Raw genomic sequence first — 27,856 nt, 5'->3', positions numbered from 1 at the left:
CACCAGGGTGGAACATTTTTATATATATATATTTTTTTTAAAACATAACTTGCGGATGTGCCCAGACCGGGCCCGGGAGCCCGCCCCACCCTGCAGGTGTGCAGTGCGGCCCCGGCCCTAGCAGCACGGCATCGGCAACACAGACAGTCATGGGCCGAGTGGAGCTGCCGCGGCGTCAGGCAGCAGCAACTGGTTCAGACTGAGGAGCGGAGGTCTGGAGACTGGAGGCGGAGCTGTTGGTGGTGAGTAACTGTGTGGACAAGTGTCTCTGAGTAGTCTGTCTGTGCGGCCCGCAGGGAGAAATGTGAATGGGGGGGGGGGGGTTGAAATGGACATGATGGAGGGGGGGGAAAAATATATTTATCAGCGAAATTGCAAAAGACCTTGATGGTAAGGTGTGTCTTTTTGATGATGACACAAAGATTTGTAACAGGGTTGATGTTCCTGGAGGGATACACCAAATGGAAAAAGATTTAGGAAAACTAGAGGAATGGTCAAAAATCTGGCAACTAACATTTTATGTTGATAAGTGATAATGCACCTGGGGCGTAAAAACCCAAGAGCAGAATATAAAATCAGTGATACAGTCCTAACCTCAGCATCTGAGGAAAGGGATTTAGGGGTCATTATTTCAGAAGACTTAAAGTTAGACAGACAATGTCATAGAGCAGCAGGAAATGCTAGCAGAATGCTTGGGTGTATAGGGAGAGGCATTACTAGTAGAAAGAGGGAGGTGCTCATGCCGCTCTACAGAGCACTAGTGAGACCTCATTTGGAGTATTGTGCTCAGTACTGGAGACCATATCTCCAGAAGGATATTGATACTTTGGAGAGAGTTCAGAGAAGAGCTACTAAACTAGTACATGGATTGCAGGATAAAACTTACCAGGAAAGATTAATGGACCTTAACATGTATAGCTTGGAGGAAAGACGAGACAGAGGGGATATGATAGTAACTTTTAAATACATAAAGGGAATCAGCAAGGTAAAAGAGGAGAGAATATTTAAAAGAAGAAAAACTACCACAAGAGGACACAGTTTTAAATTAGAGGGGCAAAGGTTTAAAAGTGATATCAGGAAGTATTACTTTACTGAGAGAGTAGTGGATGCATGGAATAGCCTTCCTGCAGAAGTGGTAGCTGCAAATACAGTGAAGGAGTTTAAGCATGCATGGGATAGGCATAAGGCCATCCTTCATATAAGATAGGGCCAAGGGCTATTCATAGTATTCAGTATATTGGACTAGATGGGCCAAATGGTTCTTATCTGCCGACACATTCTACGTTTCTATGTAAATGTGGCAACATGGATGGATGGAGGGGGGAGAAATGTGGCAACATGGATGGATGGAGGGGGGAGATGGATGGAGGGGGGAGAAATGTGAGGGCTGGTGTGATTTGACATGGAGGGGGAGAAATGTGATATGGAGGCCTTGAGGGGAAGAATTGTGACATGGGGGGGGGGGCTAATGGCCGACATGGGGGGCATGATGGCTGACATGGGGGGCTGAACTGAGGCATTGGGGTTCTGATTAACATTGGGGGTCTGATTGCTGGTCTGACCTGAGGTGTAATGGAAAATATTTTTTTCTTATTATCCTCTCTAAAACCTAGGTGCGTCTTATAAGCCGAAAAATACGGTCCTCAAACCAGCGCCAAAATGTAGCTTGGCTTGTGTTGGCAAAAATCCTTGCACCGGCCCTGATCTAATCTAATGTTCTTGCGATACCAAAATTTTTTATTTGGTTTCGATACCATAGAAAAGTATTGCGATAATAATAATAATAATAAACCACCAAAAAAGCCACATGCATTCTGCATTAAAAAAAGATGGCAAATTGCGCAATTTTTTTTAAACTTCGTTTTTTTTTTTCCTGTTCTGGCATCCACCGCATAATTTTTTAAATATTTTAATAGTTTGGACTTTTCAGACGTGGCGATATGTGATATGTTTATTTATTATTTATATATTTTTATTTAAAAGGGATTCTGTCACCAAGTTTTAGGCTATAGAGATACGGACATGCACGGCTAGATCGCCGCTAGCATGTCCGCAATATACCTGTCCTATGGGGCTGTGTGCTTTTATTTTCTTTAAAAAAGGATTTTAGAGATATGTAAATTAGTCTTGTAGGTGTCCAAGGGGCTATACGATCCTTCCTGGTGCCCAGCCACGCCCACCTGTAAAGGAGCCCAGCACCGCCTATGTCCTCCGAATCTCCTCCTTTCATCAATGATAGATTGCCGTAATCTCGCGATGCTCGAGCTCGCGCATGCGCAGTGCCGGTATAGTGTTCCTTCTCTGTGCTGGCATCAGCCTCAGAACTGCGCATGCGCGAGCTCACGCATCGCGAGATTACGGCAATCTATCGTTGATGAAAGGAGGAGATTCGGAGGACCTAGGCGGTGCTGGGCTCCTTCACAGGCGGGCGTGGCTGGGCACCAGGAAGGTTCGTATAGCCCCTTGGACACCTACAAGACTAATTTACATATCTCTAAAATCCTTTTTTAAAGAAAACAAAAAGCACATAGCCCCATAGGACAGGTATATTGCGGACATGCTAGCGGCGATCTAGCTGTGCATGTCCGCATCTCTATAGCCCAAAACTTGGTGACAGAATCCCTTTAATAACCATTTCCCCCCTTAGGGGCTAGAACCTGGGATCTTTTTTGGATGCTCTCTTTTTGGTCCTGCCTGCTGAAGGGTTTATCTTGGCCTATCATGTGTGATACACATGTGATACGTATATGACCATGATCAGCCTGGGGAACACTGTCCGTGTACAGGCCACATCTTCCAGGCAGACTGTGACTCTCCTGTCCTGAACTGACTGTATGACATTAATGTAGCCAGTCTCTATCTGATCGTGGGGGTCTGTATACATGATGAGGTGAGTACATGACAGTCGCCCTGCGGTCAGGTAAAGACTGATTGTATCATACATTACATACAGGCAGTGCGTGTCAGGGAAACCGCGGTCGGCCTGAAAAATTTGGCCGACACATGGACAGTGACATGGATTCCTTTACGCCCCCATAGTGATATCCACCCCCCCCCCCCCCGCCCAGTGACAGCGCCTACCTGTCATCTACAGCGACATCCACAGCACCTCCCATGTGCCCTCCACAGTGCCCCCGTAACATCCACAATGCCCCCCGTGCCCATGTGCCATCCACAGTGCCCCTTTACAGAGCCCAGCACAGGCTTTGTGAATGATGCTGTCAGCTACGACAGCCCGTTCATTGCAGAGATATAAAACAGAGGCTTCGGACTGAATCCTTCAGCTGAACACTGGAGTCAGCAATGATGACCAGTGAGGATTTCCCGCCGCACACCTAGTGCCCAGGTGCTGGGAAGGAAGACAACCGGCCCGTCAGTGCAAGAGGCAGTTATGTCAGTAAGCCTCATCACCAGCCTGGCCTTGTCACTCATATCCGGGGGCAGTGCTATCCACAATACAGGGCAGAGCTTTTGGTGCGACGAGGTGCAAGGGTGCCGCCCTCATTGCACCAAAGAGTTAGTTTGCATATCAGAATGGACGGAATTTCTCTGCAACAGAGCCACAGATCTGGATGGGGGCAGAATCATTTGAATCAGCAGAACTCTTCAATACTGAGATATGTGCTGACAAATTCCTTCTAACATAACCACATATTTATATAACAATATTGTACGATGTCTGAGACATAGGACCCATGATTTTGACAGGTGCCAATTAAGGCTGCTTTCACACTAGCGTTCGCTGGTCCGCTCGTGAGCTCCGTTTGAAGGAGCTCACGAGCGGACCCGAACGCAGCCGTCCAGCCCTGATGCAGTCTGAATGGAGGCGGATCCGCTCAGACTGCATCAGTCTGGCGGCGTTCAGCCTCCGCTCCGCTCGCCTCCGCACGGACAGGCGGACAGCTGAACGCTGCTTGCAGCGTTCGGGTGTCCGCCTGGCCGTTCGGAGGCGTGCGGATCCGTCCAGACTTTCAATGTAAGTCAATGGGGACGGATCCGTTTGAAGATGCCACAATGTGGCTCAATCTTCAAGCGGATCCGTCCTCCATTGACTTTACATTGAAAGTCTGGACGGATCCGTACTAGGCTATTTTCACACTTAGCTGTTCTATGCTAAAAATAATGCAGACGGATCCGTTCTGAACGGAGCCTCCGTCTGCATTATTATGAGCGGATCAGTTCAGAACGGATCCGCCCGAACGCTAGTGTGAAAGTAGCCTCATCTAGCACAATGTCGTTATTTGCTGATCACTGGTGTCTGACTGCCAGGATCCCAAAGGCATGAGCTGCTAAAAGAGTCTGAGGAACTCTGTGGAGCACTGCAGTTCTTTGTAGGTATTACAACTTGGCCCTATTTACTTCAGTAAAGCCAAGTTGCCATTCCCTACCCGGCACCTGGACATGGGCACTGCCATGTAATGAAAAGTCCCTTTATGCCTTTTTACCAAGGGGTTCCCTATGTTGGATATACCTAATACTAACTGTGGACTTGTGACTGTGCCTCACTCAGTTTTCTGCCACAGATTTGAAGTTGGACGTGTGCAGATGCAGTGGAAACAGATTTAGCTAATCTGTGTGTGGTTACCAAGCAAGTTTCCAATGCAAGAACTGGCATGTCTTTTTTTTTTAGGGACACATTTCAAATTTGCAGCAGAAAAAAAAATAATAACATTGGACTCTTGAGAGACTATTGATTATATCATAAGTGATAACCAGCATGGGTTTACCCAGGACAGGAGTTGTCAGACTAACCTGATTTGTTTTTATGAGGTTTATAGATGCCTGGACAGAGGGGTGGCTGTGGGTGTAGCGTTCTAGGATCTTGCAAAGGATTTTCATACTGTCCCTCAGATTTATAGGTAAAATAAGGTCTATAGGCTTAGAAAGTCTATTTTGTAATTGGATTGAAAACTGGCTGAGGGACCATGAACAGACAGTTTTGGTCAATGATTCCTATTTAGAATGGTCCTGGGTTATAAGTGGTGAACCCCAAGGTTCAGTGCCAGGCCCTCTATTTAATTTATTTATTAATTATAGAGGACGGGATTAATAGCACCATATCCATTTTTGCAGATGACACCAGCAAAACCTGAGTGGGGGAGGAGAGCCAGACAATGTGCAAGACTAAAACAGCAAATGATGTGCCCCAAAAGACAAGGGAGTACTCATGAACGTACAACGGCGAATTAAGAGAATACGAAGAGAATTAAATAGCAGTGCTCACGGCCTCTCCAGTAGTAATGTACTACACAGGAGCTTGACACAGATACCACGTAGTGAAGACAAAGAAGGCTCAAAGCAGTGCTGCAAGGGATGAAGATCTTCCAGGACTTTTCAGAAAATACTTTTATTAAGTGCACAGACAATGCGTTTTGGGGTTGTACCAACCCCCTTCATCACTTAACACCATCATGGTGTTACTTACATAATGAAGGGGCTGGCACAACCCCGAAACACATTGTCCGTGCACTTAATAAAAGTATTTTCTGAAAACTCTTCAGCCCTTGCAGCACTGCTTTGAGCCTTCTTTTTCTTCTTTGCCTGGAAGTCACTTAAAGAGAAGGAATTGGGTGTACTTGTAGTTCATGGATTAAATAATTGCATGCAATGTCAAACAGTTGCTTATAAGGACAACAGGTTACTGTAATGTATTAAACGAGGCATGGACTCGCGGGGCAGAGATGTAATATTACCACTTTACAAAGCGCTGGTGCGGCCTCATCTGGAATACGAAGTTCAGTTCTGGGCACCAGTCCATAGAAAGGACGCACTGCAGCTGGAGAAAGTACAGAGGAGAGCGACTAAACTGATAAGGGGCATGGAGGGGTCTCAAGTTAGGAGGAAATATTAAAACAATGACATGTATTTAATGCTGAGAAGAGACGTCTAAGGGGGCAACATGATTAACCTATTTAAATCTAAAAATGGGCCATACAAAAAAATATTATGAAGATCTGTTCCATGTAAAATCTCCTCAAAAGACAAGGGGGCACTGCCTCCGACTGGAGAAGAAAATGTTCAGTCTCCAGAAGAGTCAATTCTTCTTTACTGTAAGAACTGTAAAAGTAAAAGACATTAATTATTTTAAAAAAAGTGTAGAAATCTGGGTCTCGCTCCCCTTTTTCTAAAACTTACCTCCTCACCTATCCCTTGGTTGAACTTGATGGACTTATGTATTTTATTCAACCGCATTAAATATTAACTTTGTATGCACTACAGTGTTGATTTCTAGTTGAAATCAATAACATGCGGATTGTGGATAATAATTTCACATGTTAACATACGCTAAATTATCAAGTGATAAGGGTGGGTAGCATATTCCAGACATGTTGGAACTGGTAACACAGGTGACGTGGCAAAAACAGAGTCCAATGAAAAAGAATTGCAGACGGTTTATGAGGGTCCAACCACGCGGCACGGCCATGGTCTAGGACCACACTGTTTAGTCAGTCCTCATTGTTAAAGTGATTTTCCGAGACGTAAATATTGATGACCTGTCCTGATCGCTGGGTGTTTGACACTCGGGACCCCTGCTGATCCGCTGTTCGGGAAGGCGGCAGCGCTCGCAGTAGCACCGCGGCCTTCTCCATGTTTCTCTAGGCAGAGTGATAACACGTTCATTGGTCACATGGCCAACTGCAAGAGAATTTAGACTAGCACATCCAATGTCACAGGTGCACATTCATAAAGCTAACATGCAGACAGCCAACGATACGTATGGCAGCACACTGTTATACATGCAAACAAAAGAACTAGGGATTATTTTTGGATTACTGTGGAACTCCAAACACACTGCAAGAGGGCAAGCTGCCGCCTTTAGATTGAGCACTCCCCACCTATCTGCCCAGGGCTTCTGAGCAGAGTATAAATATAACTGTTCCTACACTGCCCTGAACATTGTAGGCTTAGGTTAGGCTCAGGAGAGGCAGTTCTGTTAGTATTAGGTACCCATCTGCAGAAGTCACCTAGACGGCGGTATATGGGCACGACACGCATTTGATAAAAAAATGTGCGTAAAGAGCTTCCATTTTTCATGTATAGTGTATAGTACCACAGTAATCCAAAATAATCCCTAGTTCTTTTGTTTGTAGTCACTAGGCCCTAAGTACAGCTCAGCCCCATAGAAGTGAATGGGGTCGAGCTGTGATACGAACCGCAACCACTATACAATGTACGGCGCTGTGCTTGGTAAGCTGCAGGAAGGCCATGGTGCTACAGAGTGCCAGTGCCTTCTCAAACAGCTGATTGGCGGGGGTCCTGGGTGTTGGATCCCCACTGATCAGATACTGATGACCTATCAAGCAGTAGGTCATCAGGATAAAGATCTCAGAAAACCCCTTTAATCGCCACTGGGTATTGTGAGTGCTGCACGGCCATTAACAATGCAGACTGACTAAACAGTTTATTAGTTCAATTAGGGGCCACTGCGGCCTGTACAGCCAAGACATGACTGTGCCTTGTGGTCGTACCCCGACAGGTGTGAACTGATCCTCAAACATACAGATTCATAGGTGTGGGGAATGCCTACACGTTCTAGCAATGTCCATGGGAATTATAGAAACAGCTTCTAAATCTACTATTACATGTTCAGATAAGATGGTATGGACATGTAAGAAACGTCCCATCAAATGCTCTGCATTTGTAACTAAGTGACTAAGGACCAAGAGTTATATTTGGGCAACGTGAAGTGAAAGTGAGAAGCATAATGTGCAGTAAAGGAAAACGTTATATACGAGAGGCTTCCTCTACAGTTGCCCAATGCACAGGGTGCAGGAGCTCAGGATGTGGGTGCGGTTCAACTTGGGTAACAAACAAAACTGTAACGAGCCAAAATTTCCTTATAAGTCCAATGCTCGGGGCTTAGGACACACCAGTGTAGTATAGTGAAGTTCTTTATCACCCCAATTCAAGTACCTACAAGTCCTTATAGAATGATGGCCTACTTACTAGAATGATTCCGAAATACAGGTAAGGTAGGATGAGGGTGTTTTGTATAAATGTGATGAAATAATTATACCAATCTTACAATTAACATATTCTATTCACTGCTTAGGAGAAACCAAAATGATTTGACCTAGTTTTTAAAGGGGTTCTCTGAGAATTATTTAAAATGGCTGCAAGCAGCCTGTCCTAGAATGTGAGCAGGACTGGTTGCCTTCACTTGCAGAGCTGCCTATGGGGGGGGGGGGGGGGGGGGTCGGGACCTCACTACAAATTACACTGCTCTAAAATAGATGGTAATGATGTGATCTTGCCTACAAGAAAAACTCACCAATATGTAGCATGGGCCAGTGCCAGAATGTAGTGAGGCCCTGTCCCCTCACCCTCCCAGACAGCTATGCAAGTGGGGCAACCAGTACTGCTCACATTAGGGTACATTCACACGTCCGTGAATGTGTCCGCACCAGATCTGCAAATTGCGGAACGGTTGCGGACCCATTCATTCTCTATAGGGCAGGAATGGATGCATCCGCATTTCTTGTCGCGCCGCCCGAATTTCCGGTCCATGGCTCCAGAAAAAAATAGAATATGTCCTATTCTTGTTCGCAATTGCGGACAAGAATAGGCAGTTCAATGGAGGTGCCGGCCGGGTGTATTGCGGATCCGCAATACACTACAGACGTGTGAATGGACCCTAAGGGCAGGTTGCTTGGAGCCATTTAAAATAATTTCTGGAGAATCCCTTCAAGACCCCTAGACACCTTGTTGGCTGAACTGGATGCAACCAGCCAATAATCTAAGGCTGCATTCACACAAGCCAATGTATTTTGTGGACTACAAAATACAGATGACATCCGTGTTGCATCCGTATTCAATCGGTCTATGGTCTGCATGTACGCCCAAGAATAGGACAGGTTCTATCTTTTGCGGAATTTACGGATGCAGAAAGCACACAGAAGACATGAATGCACCCTAAGGCTGGGTTCACACCTGAGTGTTTTACAGCGCGTTCCTACACGCTGTAAAACGCTCAACAAGGAGAAACCAATGCTTCCCTATCGGCATGGTTCTCACCTGGGCGTTTTACAGCGCGTACGATCGCGCTGTAAAACGCCCGACGCCCCAAGAAGTACATGAGCGTCTTGTCGCGCGTTCCCGTACATAGACTTTCGGGAACGCGCGACAATGGGCGTTCGCTTGTCTCTGTATGCGCGATTGCAAACGCCGGTACAATCGCGCATACAGTGCGCTCCATCGCGAACGCTCAGGTGTGAACCCAGCGTAATGCGTATGAGGAGCTTCCTACTTGCCATCAGAGATGATGTATAGGGAAAGAAGGACCAGGTGCATTGAATTTCAACATGCGATCCTTTTGTTCTCTCGGGAGAAAAGCTGCCACCAGATGTGTCTCACAGCAGCTTTCTCCTCTCTCCAGTCAAACCAAACATGTATGGGGGAGCAGGGAGAGCACTGTCAGACAAAAGAGCATCTGGCCAACAGCTATTGAAGGTGTTTGAAGACCTTTACAGAATGACCATATGGCACCGTCGTGAGCTGTTCAGGGTGCGGCCGAGAATGGCGCAGTCAATTACGCCGAAGCTGCCTTTTATTTAACTATTGAAGACCACACTGTATACCCAGTCATCATTGTTAATGGCTGCGCGGTATTGAAGAGGCTATACAGTGCGGTCTTCATTAGTTAAATAAAAGGCAGCTGCGGTTCTTAACTCCAGCCGGCTGCCCATGTGGTCGTACCCTTACAATGTACCCTTGAATATTACGATATGTACCTTTAGTTACATAGCAAATATCTGATGAAAGTGTTTGCACAATTTGGTATTAAAGGGTTTCTACCATCAGAATTTCTGTTATGTAGCTGACTGACATTAGCGATGTGCTCCTCTTGATTGATGTCCAAGTTCCATGCATCGTTGAGGAAATCCCGCACCTTCACTTCTGTATTTGGCGCGGGCGCAGCGAGTGAAGGCTGCGCTCCTAGTGCAGACTTCCTCACTGTGACGTAGTCGGTGCAGGCGCAGTGAGGAAGCCGGCACCAGGAGCGCAGCCTTCACTCACTGCGCCGAATACAAAAAGTGAACGGCGCAGGATTTCCTCAATGATGCATGGAACTTGGACATCAATCAAGAGCAGGGCGGGCAGAATGGAGGACCTTGGCGGGATAAAAGGTTAGTTTTTCGAGCCTCTAGGTGCTGAATCTACGCCCACATAGCACCTAAAGGTTCATTAGCATATTGTAAAAGTGGGTATTTTAGCAGAACGGCTGCAGGCACAAATGTAAAAAACACACTGTTATGTAGTGCTGACATTAGCACATCGCTAATCTCAGTCAGCTACATAACAGAAATTCTGATGGTAGAAACCCTTTAAGGGCTCTTTCACATCAGCGCTATTTATTTTCCTAGAACGAGCAGAGGAACACAAATAACAGAAGTGCCAGGTTTGGCACATAACTGACAGGAATGGAGCCTAACAGATCCCACTGACTATAATGGGTTCCTTTTGGTTTCTGTCTGTTCGGGAGAACTTTTTTTTTTTTTTTTTGTGGAGAAAAAAGTCCTGCATGCAGGACTTTTCTCTCCGCTACAGAGGCCCCAAACTGAGCTTCTGCTGCAAATGTGTATGTAGCCTTGAAGGGTTGTTTTATCTTGATGACCTATCTTCAACTGCAGTGAGCAGGTGTAATTACAACTAGGCCGTCCCATTCACTTCAATTGGACAAGTGACTGAATATACACGAACAGGAAGGAGCCGTCTCATTGAAATGAAGATGATCTCATGAAGACAAAGCCGGCCCCTTGCTCAGGACCTCACTTGTAAGGGTCATACTGATGGACCAGTTTGTAACATGATGCATTCCAAGAACCATAACGTTTCTTTACTGCTGACATAGCTGTACGAGATCTCGATTTTTGCAGGGTAAATTGTATTTTTCAGTGGTATACTGAAGCGTTTCATTAATATGATATACATATACAGGGTACAAGCAAAGGAAAAGACCGGCACTCACTTTTTCTTCAAAAGTTTTTCTCTTTATTCGCCACACATCAAATGTTAGTGACGCGCGTTTCGGCTCTGCTGCGAGCCTTTCTCAAACCAATGGCATAATATGTCATTGGTTTGAGAAAGGCTCGCAGCAGAGCCGAAACGCGCGTCACTAACATTTGATGTGTGGCGAATAAAGAGAAAAACTTTTGAAGAAAAAGTGAGTGCCGGTCTTTTCCTTTGCTTGTACCTGGACTTCGGCCCTGGACTCGTGCACCACGCCTACAAACGGAGTGCCGGCTGACCCTTGTTAAAATACATATACAGGGTGTGATCACAAACTATCACAAAACTTTTACATTATTTTTAATTCTTACTTTTATTTTCTTCTCTCCTGGGAATTTTACTGCAGATTTTTTTGTAAAAAAAATAAAATAAAAAATAATGCGTTGGAATGATGCATTGGTTAGAAGGCCAGGATCCCAGTTCTCTCCAATACCAACCATTACTGCAGGATGTTAGCTGTATGTTATAGCTCGTCATGTGAGTGCAGTACAATAAACCTGCGATAAAGGACTATGATGCAGGGGAGCCATTAGTTGGCCGACACATGGATTGTTTTTCCTGGCTCGAGCACAATCATGTGAATCAGCCCTAACAGGAATAACTAACAAATTATGAAGGGAGGGGGCAGTAATACCAAGAAACATTCAAGATTAAAAAGTACCGGTCACGTATCTTGGCACATCTTTTATTAGATCTGTGCTGTACCTGTGTTATTTCTACTAGTGAATAAAACGACAACTGGGTGTTACCAGCTGGAGGGGTCTGACACAGCCTGACATGTCCAATTAGTGCTGTCAGTATCCCCATTGACAAGGAAAATGGTTACACCCAGTTTTCCGTTTATCCATAAATATTCAGAAGGAATAACAGAGGAATGGCACAGAGTGATAAGGTAAGATTCTCCAGCATTATTTCATGGAGAATACGAGTCAGAAAAGGACACAGGTCCTCTTAAACATACATTTCTGACTACTACAGACATCACAACAATGCTTGTACCTTATGGTTCAAGAGCATTTTATAATCATTATGCAGGAAAGCATTTAACAGAACTAGGGCTGCAGCTATCAACTATTTTTGTAATAGAGTATTCTATTGATCAAAACAAAAAAACTAAGTACGTTTTTCTTTATAAAACCTCATCAGACCCCCGTGCCCCATCAGCTGTCCCCCAGTGCCACCAGCTTGCCCGCCCCCAGTGCCACCAGCTCCCCTCCTAGCCATGTCCCCAGCGCCAGTGAAATAAAATACTTACCTCTCCTGTAGGGGCGCCGCTCCACAGCACCTCCATCTTCTTCTCCGCAAGCTGTCCTGACATCAGACAGAGTCGGGTCATGGTGCACGTAAGCACGCACTATGACCCGACGATGTGTCAGGATACAGTGGAGGCCGGTACGGGCCGGCGGGTGAGCACGGAGTGGTGAGTAATAGCAAGCGCTTTACTCCCGCTCCGTTGTCACATGACACAAACGAATCTTCGATGCAAAAAATTTGCAGAGGATTTTTTGTGTGTCTAATAATCAATTTAATCGAGTAATCGTTTGAGCCCTAAACAGAACATATAAGCATTCTGCAGAAAAGAAAAAAAAAAAAAAAGAATTTTCTTTCAGACCGATCAGAGACTGAAGATGACAGTAATTCAGTAACAATAATAGCTTAATCAACAGTCTCTAAGACACTTGCAAAATAAGAACTCTCCAAGGAACACCAACCACTTGCGATGCTATAGTGAAGGAGGTTCCTTTAAAATCAAACCATTTTCTTGTTGCTTGCAGTTGAAAAGATGCAAAAAGCTTCTGACTTTATAGTTTCTTTATATTTACAGACACAAAGCGCAAATATGTAGATTTATCTGCAATGGGCTGTGTTCACATCTGTATGATTAGAGCCTTAAATGGTTCGGTAATTAAAGAGAGTTAATATTAACAAAAAAAATGTAACAATATATTGCTTTTCTACTGAGCTGTACTCATTTCAAATTGACTTGAAACAGAATGTATGATCAGAAAATAACTTATTATGTTCCACATGTTACAGGCAGGGGTGTGGAACCACTGTGCCAACCAACCAGTTTGACTTTGGGCTGAAACTAAGGGCGTTATCCTAGCAGTCCCCTGGTATTCACCCTTTAACCCCTATACAGGGATCTGGCATTCGCTGCAGGGGAGCCATCAGACCACTACCTCTTGGAATAGTCCTGGTGTAGTTGGCAGCTGACCCAGTGGAGTCAGTGACACCAATCCAAAGCACATAGAAGTCAGGCAACACTCGTAGTCAGGAAACAGGCCGAGGTCAGGGCAGGTAGAGCAAGTGCAAATCCATGAACTAGTCCAAGGTCAGGGCAGGTAGCAAAGGGTCAATACAGTAAACAGGCTAAGGTCAGGCAGCGGACAGTCACAAATCGGTAGACAGGCAGAGGTTGGTAGACAGGCAGCCAAACAGAACTGCAAACATTCTTTTGATACTAGATTGCTAGATGACCTAAAGGGAAGGTACTTTACCTACTCAGATCTGATCTGCCATTAGTTGGGGGGAAGACTAGGGCATACGCTGGATCTTCCAGAGCTGGAGAGGCTGTGCGCACTTTAGGGCTCTTTCACACTTGCTGTTGTCCGGATCCGTTGTGTACTCCACTTGCCGGAAGTGCCCGCCGGATCCGTAACACCGCAAGTGAACTGAAAGCATTTGAAGACTGATCCGTCTTCAAAATGCTTTCAGTGTTACTATGGCAGACAGGACGCTATTAAAGTCCTGGTTGCCATAGTAGTAGTGGGGAGCGGGGGAGCAGTATATTTACCGCCCGTGCGGCTCCTGGGGCTCTCCAGAATGACGTCAGAGCGCCCCATGCGCATGGATCACGTCATCCATGCGCGTGGGGCGCCCTGACGTCACTCTGAAGCGCCCCGGGAGCCGCACGGGCGGTAAGTATACTGCTCCCCCGCTCCCCACTACTACTATGGCAACCAGGACTTTAATAGCGTCCTGTCTGCCATAGTAACACTGAAAGCATTTTGAAGACGGATCAGTCTTCAAATGCTTTAAGTTCACTTGCGGTGTTACGGATCCGGCGGGCACTTCCGGCAAGTGGAGTACACAACGGGAGCCGCACGGACGGTAAGTATACTGCTCCCCCGCTCCCCACTACACTTTACCATGGCAAACAGGACTTTAGCGTCCTGGCAGCCATGGTAACCATTCAGAAAAAGCTAAAGGTCGGATCCGGTAATGCGCCGAAATGACGTTTAGCTTAAGGCCGGATCTGGATTAATGCCTTTCAATGGGCATTAATTCCGGATCCGGCCTTGCGGCAAGTCTTCAGGATTTTTGGCCGGAGCAAAAAGCGCAGCATGCTGCGGTATTTTCTCCGGCCAAAAAACGTTCCGGTCCTGAACTAAAGACATCCTGAATGGATTTCTCTCCATTCAGAATGCATGGGGATAATCCTGATCAGGATTCTTCCGGCATAGAGCCCCGACGACGGAACTCTATGCCGGAAAAGAACAACGCAAGTGTGAAAGAGCCCTTAGAGGCAGAGCTGAAAGCCCTCGGCAAGAAGTGCAGACTGCAGCAGAGGAGACCACATGGAATGCAAGTGATGCAGTGCCTGTCCCCGCTCAGGGAAGTGGGGCAGTGGTGGGCATGGGTCACAGATGCACCACCACATAAAATGTATATTTTTAAATATTCCAGTTTTCATACTGTCCACTACAACAGACACAAAGATTGCTTATTAGCCGAGCTGTATGGATTGGGACAGGGTCAGTAGATTCCCATAATTATTAGAGGACAAGCAAGTTGATAACAATTTTACTGCGCTGTCTGAAACAAAGATGTGGCAACACAGCAAAACTATACACACAAATAAAACCCTGAACGCATCTACTCTGCCACTTCTTGGTCCCTGGGAACCATAATAATATATTATATTTATCTGGCATTTGACTTCTATTAATTTTAGGTACTATAAAGAACATGCACCTTTCAATACATGACAGGTGAATTCATAAAATGACCAGCCCCCCATTAAGTTTCTACAGACTTACACCTAATTAGTGAAACTAAAATTAAAAGGGAGTCTGTCACCTCTATATGGCCATATACAGTGCTTACATGGCTCTGTAGCACACCTACACAGGATTGTAATGGTACCTTTGTCTTTAGACTTGCACCAGCAGGAAAAACTAAGTTTAATTCTTATGCAAATGAGCACTCGCAAGTGCCCAGGGGCGGCGTTCAGTGTGTAGGTGCCCAGGGGCGGCGTTCAGTGTGTAGGTGCCCAGGGGCGGCGTTCAGTGTGTAGGTGCCCAGGGGCGGCGTTCAGTGTGTAGGTGCCCAGGGGCGGCGTTCAGTGTGTAGGTGCCCAGGGGCGGCGTTCAGTGTGTAGGTGCCCAGGCTGCTCTGCCTTTTCACTTTACTCCTCCCCAGTCTCTGCCTTTGCCCGCCCTCCAAGTCCGGACCCATCGATGAGGCAAGAGACTTGGAGGGCGGGCAAAGGCAGAGGCTGGGGAGGAGTAAAGTGAAAAGAAGGCAGAGCAGCCTGGGCACCCACACACTGAACGCCGCCACTGGGCACTTGCGAGTGCTCATTTGCATATGAATTAAACTTAGTTTTTCCTGCTGGTGCAAGTCTAAAGACAAAGGTACCATTACAATCCTGTATGGGTGTGCTATAGAGCCATGTAAGCACTGTATATGGCCATATGGAGGTGACAGACTAAATACACGAGACATTCCAAGGGGAGGGAGGACTGGCCATAGACCCTACGAGGAAATTTCCTTGTGGGCTGATGACCAGGGGACCGCCCAAGCCCCTCTCATGCCACCGGCCAGGTACATAACAATCGGATGCTGTCAGCATTCATTTACTGCTAGGTGCATCAGGTACTTATGCTGAGGATGGTGTTTACAGATGACTAATCCGGCGGGAGCAGCAGTATGTTGTGCTGAACGGTGGTTTTTGGTTCTGCTGGGGTGGAATTTTGTGCTGCACTACGGTACTGCTGGTCCCATCTACTTGACCTTATTACTTGTGTGGCCCTACCTTTCTTCAGTCTGGACTAGCATACAACATGGGGCTTCCAAGTCCACCCCTTGACCTTCCCTTTAAAGCAAAGCAGACAGCCAGATAGCCAATTACCTTGACATTTCACGCTGACTGCTAACTTTTTGGTTGTTTCCCATTGATCTAAGTCTATGAAATGTTTTATTGCTACACTACTAAAAATACAAAGCTGACTCCTATAATAGCCTAAATTCTACAGTAAAAATACAGTTGTCAAAAATTGTATTAAGGGGGTTGTCCCAACAACTTATCACCTGTCCACAGAATAGGGGATACGTGTCTGATCGGCGAGGCCCAGATGATCACATAATGAAATAGCGGACATACCCGTGCTTGTACTCTGCTATCTCCAGCAGTTCCATAGATTTACATAGAGCAGTGGACATGCATGCATGTCTGCCTCTCCATTCAAATATGTGAACACTGGCCCCTACAGTCAGCCCCCCTCCGATCAGACACATCCCTTAGGGTCCATTTACACATCCGTTGTTTCTTTCCTGATCTGTTCCGTTTTTTTTTTGCGGAACAGATCTGGACCCATTCATTTTCAATGGGCCCTGAAAAAATAAATAAATAAAAAAATAAAAATAAAAATCGGACAGCACAATGAAAATGAATGGGTCCAGATCTGTTCCACAAAAAACGGAACAGATCAGGAAAGAAACAACGGACGTGTGAATGGACCCTTATCCTGTGACTGAAGGATGAATTGCTTTAATATGACAACCCCTTTAAAACCAAGATGAACCGCTTCCAATGAAACCTACATAGAAGTTACTGGTTCCTAACTGTAGTTATTACAGTACAGTCAGAGCTCTTCCTTAATTAATGCAAAACTCCCAATACAGCATCAACAAAGGCTAATGAAACCTAGATCCCTTTAATGGCTGGCCATCAGAGTTCAGCAAAAAAAAAAACCTACTGTAAAATGTATGTCCTCCGCGGAGAACTCTCCGAAGTTTCTCCAAATATTGCGAGACTACTGTATCAAAAATACAAAGCTGACCGCTGCTTCAGTAAAGAGGCGGGTAACAGAGTTTGGCTTACTATTTTGATACAGTAATTATGAGAATAAAATGAACTGACGTGTGATAGAGACGGGATGGAGTAAGTCTTGCGATATTTGCTGAAACTTTGGAAAGACCTCCGTGGAGGACATACATTTCACAGTAGGACGGAGCCCACATTATTAACAAACTCTTTAAACGAATTGGGTTTGGATGCAGCAACCAACTAGCCGTGCCTCACGGGATCTACCATGTAGAAGCATGTGTATAGTTAAGATCTGTGCCCTCTTAAGTTTACCTATTCTACATAAACCAGTCGTTGGCATTACATGGCCTATAGGACTCCTTACAAGAAACTTTGTAGCAGGGAAAAGTTGCATCTTCCTCACATTCCAGAAATCTTTCCTGTCTGCAGACTTTCTGTGAATGTTCAGAAACATCCATACTCACTAGAATGAAAGTGTAGATACTAAGCAGGGAGAGGGGGAAGCTGCAGAAATATCTCCACCCCAGTGTCCGGATGCCACCAGGGGAGAGATATGCAATTAACGAATCACTCCAGGAAAAGACACAATGGAGCGAGAAAGTGAACACACAGAAATGTAGGAAGCTGCATACAGGTTATACAATATATGAAAGTCACCCATGATGCTGGGAGGCTGGTCACTGTCGTGGCCCGATATTGGCGCGGATGTTTTGATCCATGCAACGGGGAGATGCAGCGGGGCTGTGCAGGGATCCGGAGTGACACAGGTGCCGGAGTGGGGCAAGTATGATCTATAGGAGGGGCCCATTTATATTTGGTTAACCACTTTCTCCCTATCATACTGGCTTAACAGGTAGCGATATGCCAGTATATTATAGATAAATGTACCCCCATGTTACCAACTGGAATTGCCAAGATGGAAATCCCTTTTCGAGAAAAAAAAAAAGATTAAGTCCCGTATAGGACAAAAATTTAAATGACAGATGCAAAATAACATCACAATAAAAGAAATAAACACATTAAAGAAAATGAATAAACTATTGAATAAACATGACAAACTGTAAAGTAAATACGGTAAGTATCTGAGATACTCCCATAACAACCTGTAGGAGGATAATAAAACAGGAAGTAAATGCAATGCAAAAAGTACAAAGTTCCACAACAGAACAAGGCCTTACACTGCTAGATAAAGTCGTTACCCCACAAAAATATTGTCTATTGAAATAAAACGATAAAACACAATTTAACGAGCCTCTGTCAGCAGTAACAACCAGGCATACCGCCTAGTAGGGTTGAGTAAAAATCATACCTCAAATACGCAGATCTGTCTTGGAGTATTTTATCTTTTTATTAATCTATAAGGGAGGTCCTTGGAACACCAGAGCTCCTCTGCTCAGTGACATGGCCAGGCAACTCATCTGGTCCTGTAATCTCACACCGGTGTTGTAGATCACACCGTCGGTGCACTTAGGCACATCAGATGAGCAGCAGATTGTTGGGAAGGAAGCGTTCCTTCCCGGCGGTCGGCTGCTCGTGAAGTGGAGGTGAAGCGCTGCATTTACATGCAGCGATCACCTCCACAGTATGAGGACTGTGCTCCTCCACATACAAAATCATTGTTCCTGGGTAGTAGAGTGCTGTTTACACAGCACGATCTGCTGCCCATTAGCGATGACTGAGGTGTCCGCACGTACGATAATTTCAACCAATTAACGAGCGTTATCTGCGGCACCTTTACACGGGAAGATTATCAGGAATGAGACTTCTTTCCCGATAATCAGCCTGAATATTGGGCTGTCTAAATCCAGCTTAAAAGTGTTGTCCAAGTTATTAGTTTGTTCTTTGTATGTTTCTAAATAAGTAAATGTAAGGGGTTTTCAATTCGCTTCATCTACAGTAGTTCTCTTAGATGAGTGTCACATAACCTGCTCTGATGAAATTTCATGCACAAGCCTGAGGGAGGAGGAGGAGGAGCAGGTCGTCCTCTGTGCATGGAAGGTCACTATGAAGGCTGTGCTGGATGGAGTGACAAATCACACCCCCTGCACTGCCTGATCTGTCTGCCCTGTGGCTCCCCTCACACTGGATTCTTCAGCAGAGTTTACCCCTTCTACCATAAGCAGCACAGACTTAGGGTTGGAGGCTCTGTCTTAGGTGCTGAGCAGCTGCAGGGTTTCCGCTTCTCCTGGCAATGAAGAAACAAATGGTGTGCACAGGATCTTGCCTCCCACTTCACCCTGCTAACACAGAGCTGACAGACTGGAGGAGTTCTCTCCTCTACTTAACTGCTGTCTGCAGAGCATTGCACAAGAACAAAGGGGGGAAGGGGATCCCTGTGTGTATCAGCAATATCATTGTACTGTATAGCTGGGACTTGTAGCCCCACACGTACAACATGAGTATCCCAGCAGTCAGACTGCAGACAGGGCAGCAATTGTATTGATTCCTTTTGCAGAGCAGGAGGAGGGAAAAGAAAGTCTTTGTTGACACCTGCAAATATTTATGAAGAGAACGTCAGAGATTGTTGTTACACGCCCCCGCAGCTCTGGAACTGCACATCAGCAAAGGGCCAGAACAGAACTAGGGAAATGAGGAAATGTCATTTTTTGCCTTAAATTTGCTTAGCTTATGTATATATTGCAGATTATCAGATTTATGGTACATTCACACGACCGCGCCATGTTTTGCGGTCTGCAAATTGCAAACCTGCAAAACACAGATGCTGCCCATGTGCATTTCACAATTTGCGGAATGAGCGGCACAGTATAGAAAAGTCTATTCATGTGCGCATTGCGGAAAACAATAAGACATGCTCTATATTTTTTTCAGGGCCACGGAATGGAACAACAGATGCTGACAGCACACTGTGTGCTGTCCGAATCTTTTGCGGCTCCATTGAAATGAAAGGGTCCGCAAAATTGCGGAACGGATGCCGAACCAGTCATACAGTCATGTGAATGAGTATATATAGTAAAAAAGAAAAAAAAAAAAAAAAAAAAAAAAAAAAGTAAGGCTACATTAACATGAACTTGAAAAATGGCTGTGTGCTAGCTGTTTTTGTAACAGCTGTCACATGACCATCTTTAGAACCAATTGAAGTCAACGGAGGTATTCACATAGCCATTTGTTCAACCAGTGAATAGCAGCCATCAAAAAATAAAGGAAGTCCTATTTTTGGCCAACCGGACCCCATTGTAACGGCCATTTAGATAGGCGAGTGTTCCATCGCATGTAAGTGAATGAGGAGAGTATTTTCTTACTTTGTTTATGTCGGCACTAGAGATGGGGGGGAGGCAACTGGGGGGCTATTGAATATATATATTATAAAAATGAGTTTCTGTCTGTCTATCCCGACGTCTGTCTGTCTGTTCTTTATGCGCGACCAAACGACTGGAGCGATCTTCACCAAATTTTCCACACAGTTACATCAGGTGTCCGGGAAGGTTTTAGACCGGGTCTCAGCTCTCTAGCACGTACCGTTCCTGAGATATTCCCCCAAAATTACCTGCATTAGCCAATAGAAGCCTGAAAGTCTTTCACTCATATCCCAACTGCCATACACACGGTCACATGTGCCTTATCAGCCAGTAGAAGCTTGCAGGCCCTTAGTCTACACATACACACAGTTTTACTCCAGGTTTCCATAACAACCCAGCCATTTTTCTTCACGCTGAAGGTCAGCTTTAGGCTAGGGCTACACAACGACAATAAGTCGCACGACACATAAGGCACAATTACACTGCTACCTGCATCTATGATAGAAGGGGCTTAAAGGGCGGGCCAAGCAACAGGCCGGGGAGGAGTTATGTGAGAAGAAGACAGGCCAGCCTGGTCACTTACAGCCCGAACACCGCCCCTGGGCACTTGCAAGCCCTCATTTTAGGCCTGCAGCAAACGATTATTTTAGTAATCGAATATTCTACCAGTTATTTTTATGATTAATCGAGTACTCTAATAATCAATAATCAGACTGTTTTCCTTTATAGAAAATCATCATACCCCTTGCCATCAGTCCCCAACACCCTTCGTTCCCCCCTGTGCGATCAGCCCAAGTGCATCAGCTCTCCCCCACCCCAGTGCCTTCCGCTCCACTCCCCCACCCCAGTGCCTTCCGCTCCACTCCCCCACCCCAGTGCCATAGTCTCGGGTCCCCCTTACACCCGAAGTGCACAGCGTCATTGGTTGCTATGACGCTGTACACTCCGTGCACCCAGCCATAGTCGCGCCTCGGTGTCACCAAATTACCTTTCCAGCAGGGGCACCGCTGACACTCCATCGTTCCGCGTTACTCTGGGCCTGATGTCACACAGCGCGTCAGGTCATGGCGTGCGCACGTCAGTGCAGCGCAGGACCATGGACGTGCTGTGGAGTCTCCGGAGGCCCACTGCTGGAAAGGTGAGTATTCTAAGTGCATTGTGGGCCCGCGGGAGTAATAGCAAGCGCTTCACTCCTGCTCCGTGGTCACGTGACACAAACGAATCCTCGATGCAAAAAATGTATGTCACCTGTGTGCGTTACGCAATTTGCAAAACAGAACAGGCCGCCCATAATAGAAATGCCTATTCTTGTCCACAAAACGGGGCCACAGTACGGATCAACTGATGTGGAACAGCACATGAAGTGCTGTCCGCATCTTTTGCAGTCCCATTGAAGTGAATGGGTCAGCATCCGATCGCCTTGGATGCGGACATGTACATGAGCCCTAATCCTGGAAAACCTGCTGGCCATACACATTAGACAATTATCTTTTGTATGAATGATCACTCAGCAACATGCCAGACTGAACTGGCCAACCAGTATGACAATTTTTTATTTTCTTTGAACTTCCTGCTTTTTAAGCAAAATGGTAAATGATAACTGGATGTGGCCGATCATGGCACACACATGTAGTTTTGGCGTTTTAGTCAGACAGAAGTCTGCTATTGGCCATAGCTCATACCAATTTATCCAACTAGGAGTAGCTGAAATCTGTTGACTTACCTGACTGATCAAAATTTTCCTTGAACACTGATTGATTTGTATTATAATAGCTTTACTTTTCCTATTTACATACTGCAGCGGTAGATACGTTTATACCAGCCAGCAACAAAAATATAAAAAACTTGACAGAAATAAAATTATTTTACACATTATATCAAGGAAAAACAGCAATGAAAGAATAGATGAAAAATTTCCAGATGAGACAGTAGATAAGTCATTCATGGAGTCATGTTCTTGGCCTCCCTGCTACATCAATCAGTCACACTCTTATGTACTCAGGAGAAATTCTCAAGACATTTCAAGTGTCGGTGATTAGACACTATAGAAATGGATTTATTAAATCCGTAAGTAAATCATCCAGAGAAATCCTTGGGGTAAAGTGGCGTAAGAAGTACAGAATGAATGGACATGTCAGAAACCCGAACGCACACAATGCCCGCCTGACCAAGTGAACGCTCTGTCCCTTTAAGAGGCCTAGTGACAAAACCTCCGGCACCAAAGCCTGCAAACCCAGACTAGAATAGTAAATCCACACCTGGTATAGGTAAAAGGCGGAGGAAGCCCCCACCTCTCCCCCCCCAGGGTGAGCCTCCGCCGCCTCGTCTCCACCAAGTACACAAAATGTCACACAATGCAAAGAAACAAGTCAGAGGCTATAGTCTTCCAAAACAGAGGGACATGAAGGCCTGGCAGGGTCATTGTCAGCACAGGCGGGAGGACGTTACAGACACACAATGCAGGCTCACTGACACCTAGAATTACATTCAAAAAAGGCCTAAAGTTTAAAAAACTAAACTGAAATGGTAACATTCCAGCCCAAATCCTGGCCGCTGAGGCAGGCCCAGGAAGTGGCTGACAATGCATGTAGAGACTAAGGGGTTAACATGTGGCACATCCATGTACGTGTACATACACACCGCGGGGTCTCCTCCCCTCCGTGCAGGGTCACGTCGGATGGCAGCCGGGCTACAGCGGGGCGCGTCCCCTTTAAGCGCCTGCTATTTTTCCGCAGCCATTCATTGAAAGCGCTGTGTAAAGCAGGCTTACCTGTCTGCACTGCCGCCCGTGTGCGCCCTCCAGGAGATGCCAGGCTGCCGCTCGCTCTTCTCTTTAGTCTTCCTATTGTTATTGTTTTGTCTTTTGTGGCCTTTTGTATTATTTTCTTGTTTTCCCTCCCCCCCCACCAGTGTGTAAATGGAAGCTCTTAGGGCTGATAGTAAAACCAGGAGGTGGGACGCGGAGAGAAGGGATGTGGGCGGGGCGAGGGGCGGCGCAACGGGCAATGGGGCATATTCAAATCCACGGCCTCCGGGGGGCGGAGTCTCCGGCCCGTGCTGTCTGGAATGTGTTGGGGGCGGCGGCTGCGCTCCAGGTTCCGTGCACTCCTCCGTCCTCTCCTCTCGCGGTGTGCGGCCTGCTGCTGATAAGCGGACTTGTAGCCGCCCCTCCCTCCGCCCCCTCAGCCCGTGCTGTCTGGAATGTGTTGGGGGCGGCGGCTGCGGCTGCGCTCCAGGTTCCGTGCACTCCTCCGTCCTCTCGCGGTGTGGGGCCTGCTGATAAGCGGACTTGTTGTAGCCGCCCCTCTCTCCCACCAGCCCGTGCTGTCGGGAATGTGTTGGGGGCGGCTGCGCTCCAGGTTCCGTGCACTCCTCTCGCGGTGTGGGGCCTGCTGTGCTGATAAGCGGACTTGTAGCTGTCTCTCCCCCGCTGGCCGCCTGCAGTGACAGATATACCCAGGGGTGGGATTCAAATTTTTAACAACAGGTTCCCTACTCAGCGGTGGATACGCAGCGCGTCACGAGTCATGACACATATTTACATACACCATATATATGCAACACAGTCACGACATATTTACATACACCATATATACACTACACACAAATACACTTTATATACACTACACACATACCACTCAACTTTTAAAAAGCCTTAGGCCCCCTCTTTGTTATTACTGTAATGGCCCCCTCTTTATTATTATTATAATGGCCCACTCTTTATTTTTAATGTAATGGCCCCCACTTTATTATTAATATAATGGCCCCCTCTTTATTATTATTATAATGGCCCACTCTTTATTTTTAATGTAATGGCCCCCACTTTATTATTAATATAATGACCCCCTCTTTATTATTATTATAATGGCCCACTCTTTATTTTTAATGTAATGGCCCCCACTTTATTATTAATATAATGGCCCCCTCTTTATTATTATTATAATGGCCCACTCTTTATTTTTAATGTAATGGCCCCCACTTTATTATTAATATAATGACCCCCTCTTTTTTATTAATATAATGGCCCCCTCTTTGTTATTACTGTAACGGCCCCCTCTTTATTATTATTATAATGGCCCACTCTTTATTTTTAATGTAATGGCCCCCACTTTATTATTAATATAATGACCCCCTCTTTTTTATTAATATAATGGCCCCCTCTTTATTGATAATATAATGGCCCCCTCTTTATTATTAATATAATGGCCCCCTCTTTATTATTATTATAATGGCCCACTCTTTATTTTTAATGTAATGGCCCCCACTTTAATAACAAAGAGGGGGCCATTACATTAATAACAAAGAGGGGGCCATTACATTAATAACAAAGAGGGGGCCATTATATTAATAATAAAGAGGGAGCCATTATATTAATAACAAAGAGGGAGCCATTACATTAATAATAAAGAGGGGGCCATTATATTAATAACAAAGAGGGGGCCATTACATTACTAACAAAGAGGGAGCCATTACATTAATAACAAAGAGGGGGCCATTACATTAATAACAAAGAGGGAGCCATTACATTAATAATAAAGAGGGGGCCATTATATTAATAATAAAGAGGGGGCCATTACATTAATAACAAAGAGGGGGCCATTACATTAATAATAAAGAGGGGGCCATTATATTAATAATAAAGAGGGGGCCATTACATAGTGGAGTACCGCTTAAAAAAGCTGCTCTTACTCTGTGGGCAAAATAGATGTGTTTCCCTGTGTGTGGCCACCTTAAATATTGTCATCAACCCCATCCATAACTCTTGTTTGGCTAAAAGAATCTAAACATTGGGTCAGGATGAGGGGAAGGTGGAGTAGGCACCTGCTTAGGAGAAATAATTAATACTTACCTCTCTCTCCTTCACAGCTTGTGGCATCCTGGTACAGGCGGTCACCAATGCCTCGCTCACTGTGCCTTCCCGCGCCGCGTCATCGCGTCATCTCGCGAGATCCGCCGCAGGAGGTCACAGTGAGGTACGTGACTAAGTCCTGCGTCGCACCTCAACTGAAGCCGCTCCCCCGGCCCCTCCTCACTTCGCCTGCCCAGCTGCCCTGCACAGTGCGCGTCACACAGGGCCTCTCCTCTCGGCTTCCGCTCCGCCCCCACCCCTATAGCTACGCCACTGGTGCAGGCGCAGCTGCAGGACCGGGTCGGGATCCCTGCTTCTCACCGGTCCTGCAAACCGCCTGTAATTTTAACAAACGGTTCGGCAGAACCGGAGAGAACCGGCTGGATCCCATGCCTGGATATACCTCGTAGGCCCCGTCAGTCACTGTAACATGGAAGGGTCCACAAGCTTCCACTCAGACAGTGGTAGTGTCACTAAAGGTGGGGGAGGAGGTTACAGGCCTCTTGTGGTGGAGATACTGCATTTCATGTACAGTGTGGTCCCAAAATGAATGGGGTTTAACAAACAGAAAAATTCCCAGCGGATATATGGCATGCAGCAAATTTTCTTCGGGGTATGGTCTCAATTAAAACCTACGAGATTCTGTTGCGGAAAACGGCCATTTCCTGCTGCGAAATCCGCGATCAAAGCAGTAACAGTAGCTTTCCATTGACTTCAATGGGAAAACCCCACTTTTTCAGCTGCTAAATTGCATGTTAAAGGGGTTGTCTGGGTTCAGAGCTGAACCCGGACATACCGCCATATTTACCCCGGCAGCCCCCTTGACTTGAGCATAGGAGCAGTTCATGGGCAAAGGCATTTTTTGGAGATCCGGTGATGTACCAGGGCTCTCCATGGGGCTGCTAGGAAGCTCGATGACGTCACCGAACACACTGCTGTGCGGAAGCCTCTGCCTGGCAGTGTGTTATGATAAACAAAAGAGCCCGTGCCCAGCGATTTAGCGCATGGCAAGGGAGCGCATCTGACCATGAACTGCTCCGATGCTAGCCTCAGGAGGGCTGCCTGGGTGAAAATAAGGGTTTGTCCAGGTTCAACTCTGAACCCGGGCAACCCCTTTAAGGGCACGTGACCGTGGCATGTTTAGCGGTCTGCAAATTGTGGATCCGTAAAACATGGATGCTGTCCGCTTGCGTTCCACGATTTACGGAACGGGAGGCCCATAGCTTATTCTTGTCCGCTAAATGGTTAAGAATAGGACATCTTTTTTTTTTTTTCCGGCTCCACGTAATGGAGCAGCAGATGCGGCATGTTTCTTCTGAGAAGTGGATTTTGGTATTGAAGACAATGGGGAAGCATAAAAAATACCATAGCGGTCTTAGATGCGTTTTTAGTGGCGTTTCCCCCACCCAAGAGCTGGAAAAAAATGCTGCAAAAAAAGCTTTGAAAAACTCTTCTAAAACACTTGTAAATAATCCTCTAAATCTGCACAAAATTACAAATCTGCCACCAAAAGTTACACGTTTTCAGCTGCGGATTTTGCTGTGTGAACATGTCCTCGTTTTCACCACGGATTTCCTTCATTTCAGTGAAATCCATGGCTTTGTCTGCCTCAAAGTCTGCAATGTGATCTTGTAAGGGTTAATGCACACAACCGTATTATCTGTCCACGGATCGAATGCGGACCCATTCATTTCAATGGGCCCGCAAAAGATGTGTTGTCAACGTCCACACGTCTGTTCCGTGGCCCTGCCAAAAAAAAGTAGAACATGTCCTATTCTTGACCAGTTTGCAGACAAAAATAGGCATTTCTATCATAGGGCCGGGTCCTTTGATCTGCAAAAAGAGGAGCGCACACAGCCGGTATCCATGTTTTGCGGATCCGAAAAAACAGACACAATTGTGTGAATGAGGCCTAAGAACTTGTTCATTGCAGATCCATCTAAGGCCACCTGCACACATTGCTGCTCCTGCCTGCGTCCCCCTAAATGCTGGCATAGCACAGGGGTACCTGGTAACCATATGCTGTGCCAGGATTAGCTGAGCAAGCTCCTGCCTGTGCCTGCTTAGCTAAGAGTACTGCTTGAGATAGGAACCATGGTCCCTGATAACGGGAAGAACATTCTGTCTGTGCTGCAGCAGGGAGGGTTGACCCATTCACCTTGCCTGGCGCACATCTTCAATCTGGTTGTCACCCAGGTCCTGAAGTCTTCCACCCAATCGCAAGACTTCCTAAAAATGTCAAGGAAACTATGGCTGCACTTCAGTCACTCTTACCGTGCATAACACACTCATCTTGAGCTGCAACGCAGAAAGGTATCCCCCTTCATTGCCTTATATGCCACGTTTTCACATGTTGGAACTCCACCCTCCACATGTTGGACCGACTGTATGAGCAGAGGAAACCTGTGACCGATTTCTTGATGATGCAGATGGATAGGACTACTTCCTGGTGTAACTTTGATGTTAGTGGCAGCTCATGCGTGACACCTGCCGTTTGCATAGGCCCTTTGAAGAGCCCCTTTATTTGTTTGTCGCCAGGACTATTGGATGAATGATGTCATTCTGCTCTTTCACGTGCTGGCGGGGATGCTGATAAATCTGACTGGCAAGGGGAAAGTAGACGTGTTGCCTATATCTCATGGCCACCTGAGTCCTGTGGAGGCTGAACTGGCACAGGTAACCAGT

The 27,856-nt window shown here is 46.1% G+C and overlaps 1 protein-coding gene across 1 annotated transcript in view; it reads right to left on the bottom strand.

Annotated features, from left to right (window-relative positions):
• The window catches only part of LOC122941556 (core histone macro-H2A.2), a 47,478-nt gene extending 24,101 nt beyond the window's left edge, over positions 1–23,377 (bottom strand). The window contains exon 1 of the mRNA XM_044298882.1: positions 23,093–23,377. The gene's annotated coding sequence lies outside the window, so the exon portion shown is untranslated. The remainder of the gene's footprint in view (positions 1–23,092) is intronic.
• Positions 23,378–27,856: the final 4,479 nt, after the last annotated feature.

Source organism: Bufo gargarizans, chromosome 6 (assembly GCF_014858855.1).
Source record: "Bufo gargarizans isolate SCDJY-AF-19 chromosome 6, ASM1485885v1, whole genome shotgun sequence".
In the NCBI taxonomy this organism is placed as follows: domain Eukaryota; kingdom Metazoa; phylum Chordata; class Amphibia; order Anura; family Bufonidae; genus Bufo; species Bufo gargarizans.
Note: the sequence above shows the minus strand (reverse complement) of the source record. Positions and strands in the feature narration are given on the sequence as shown.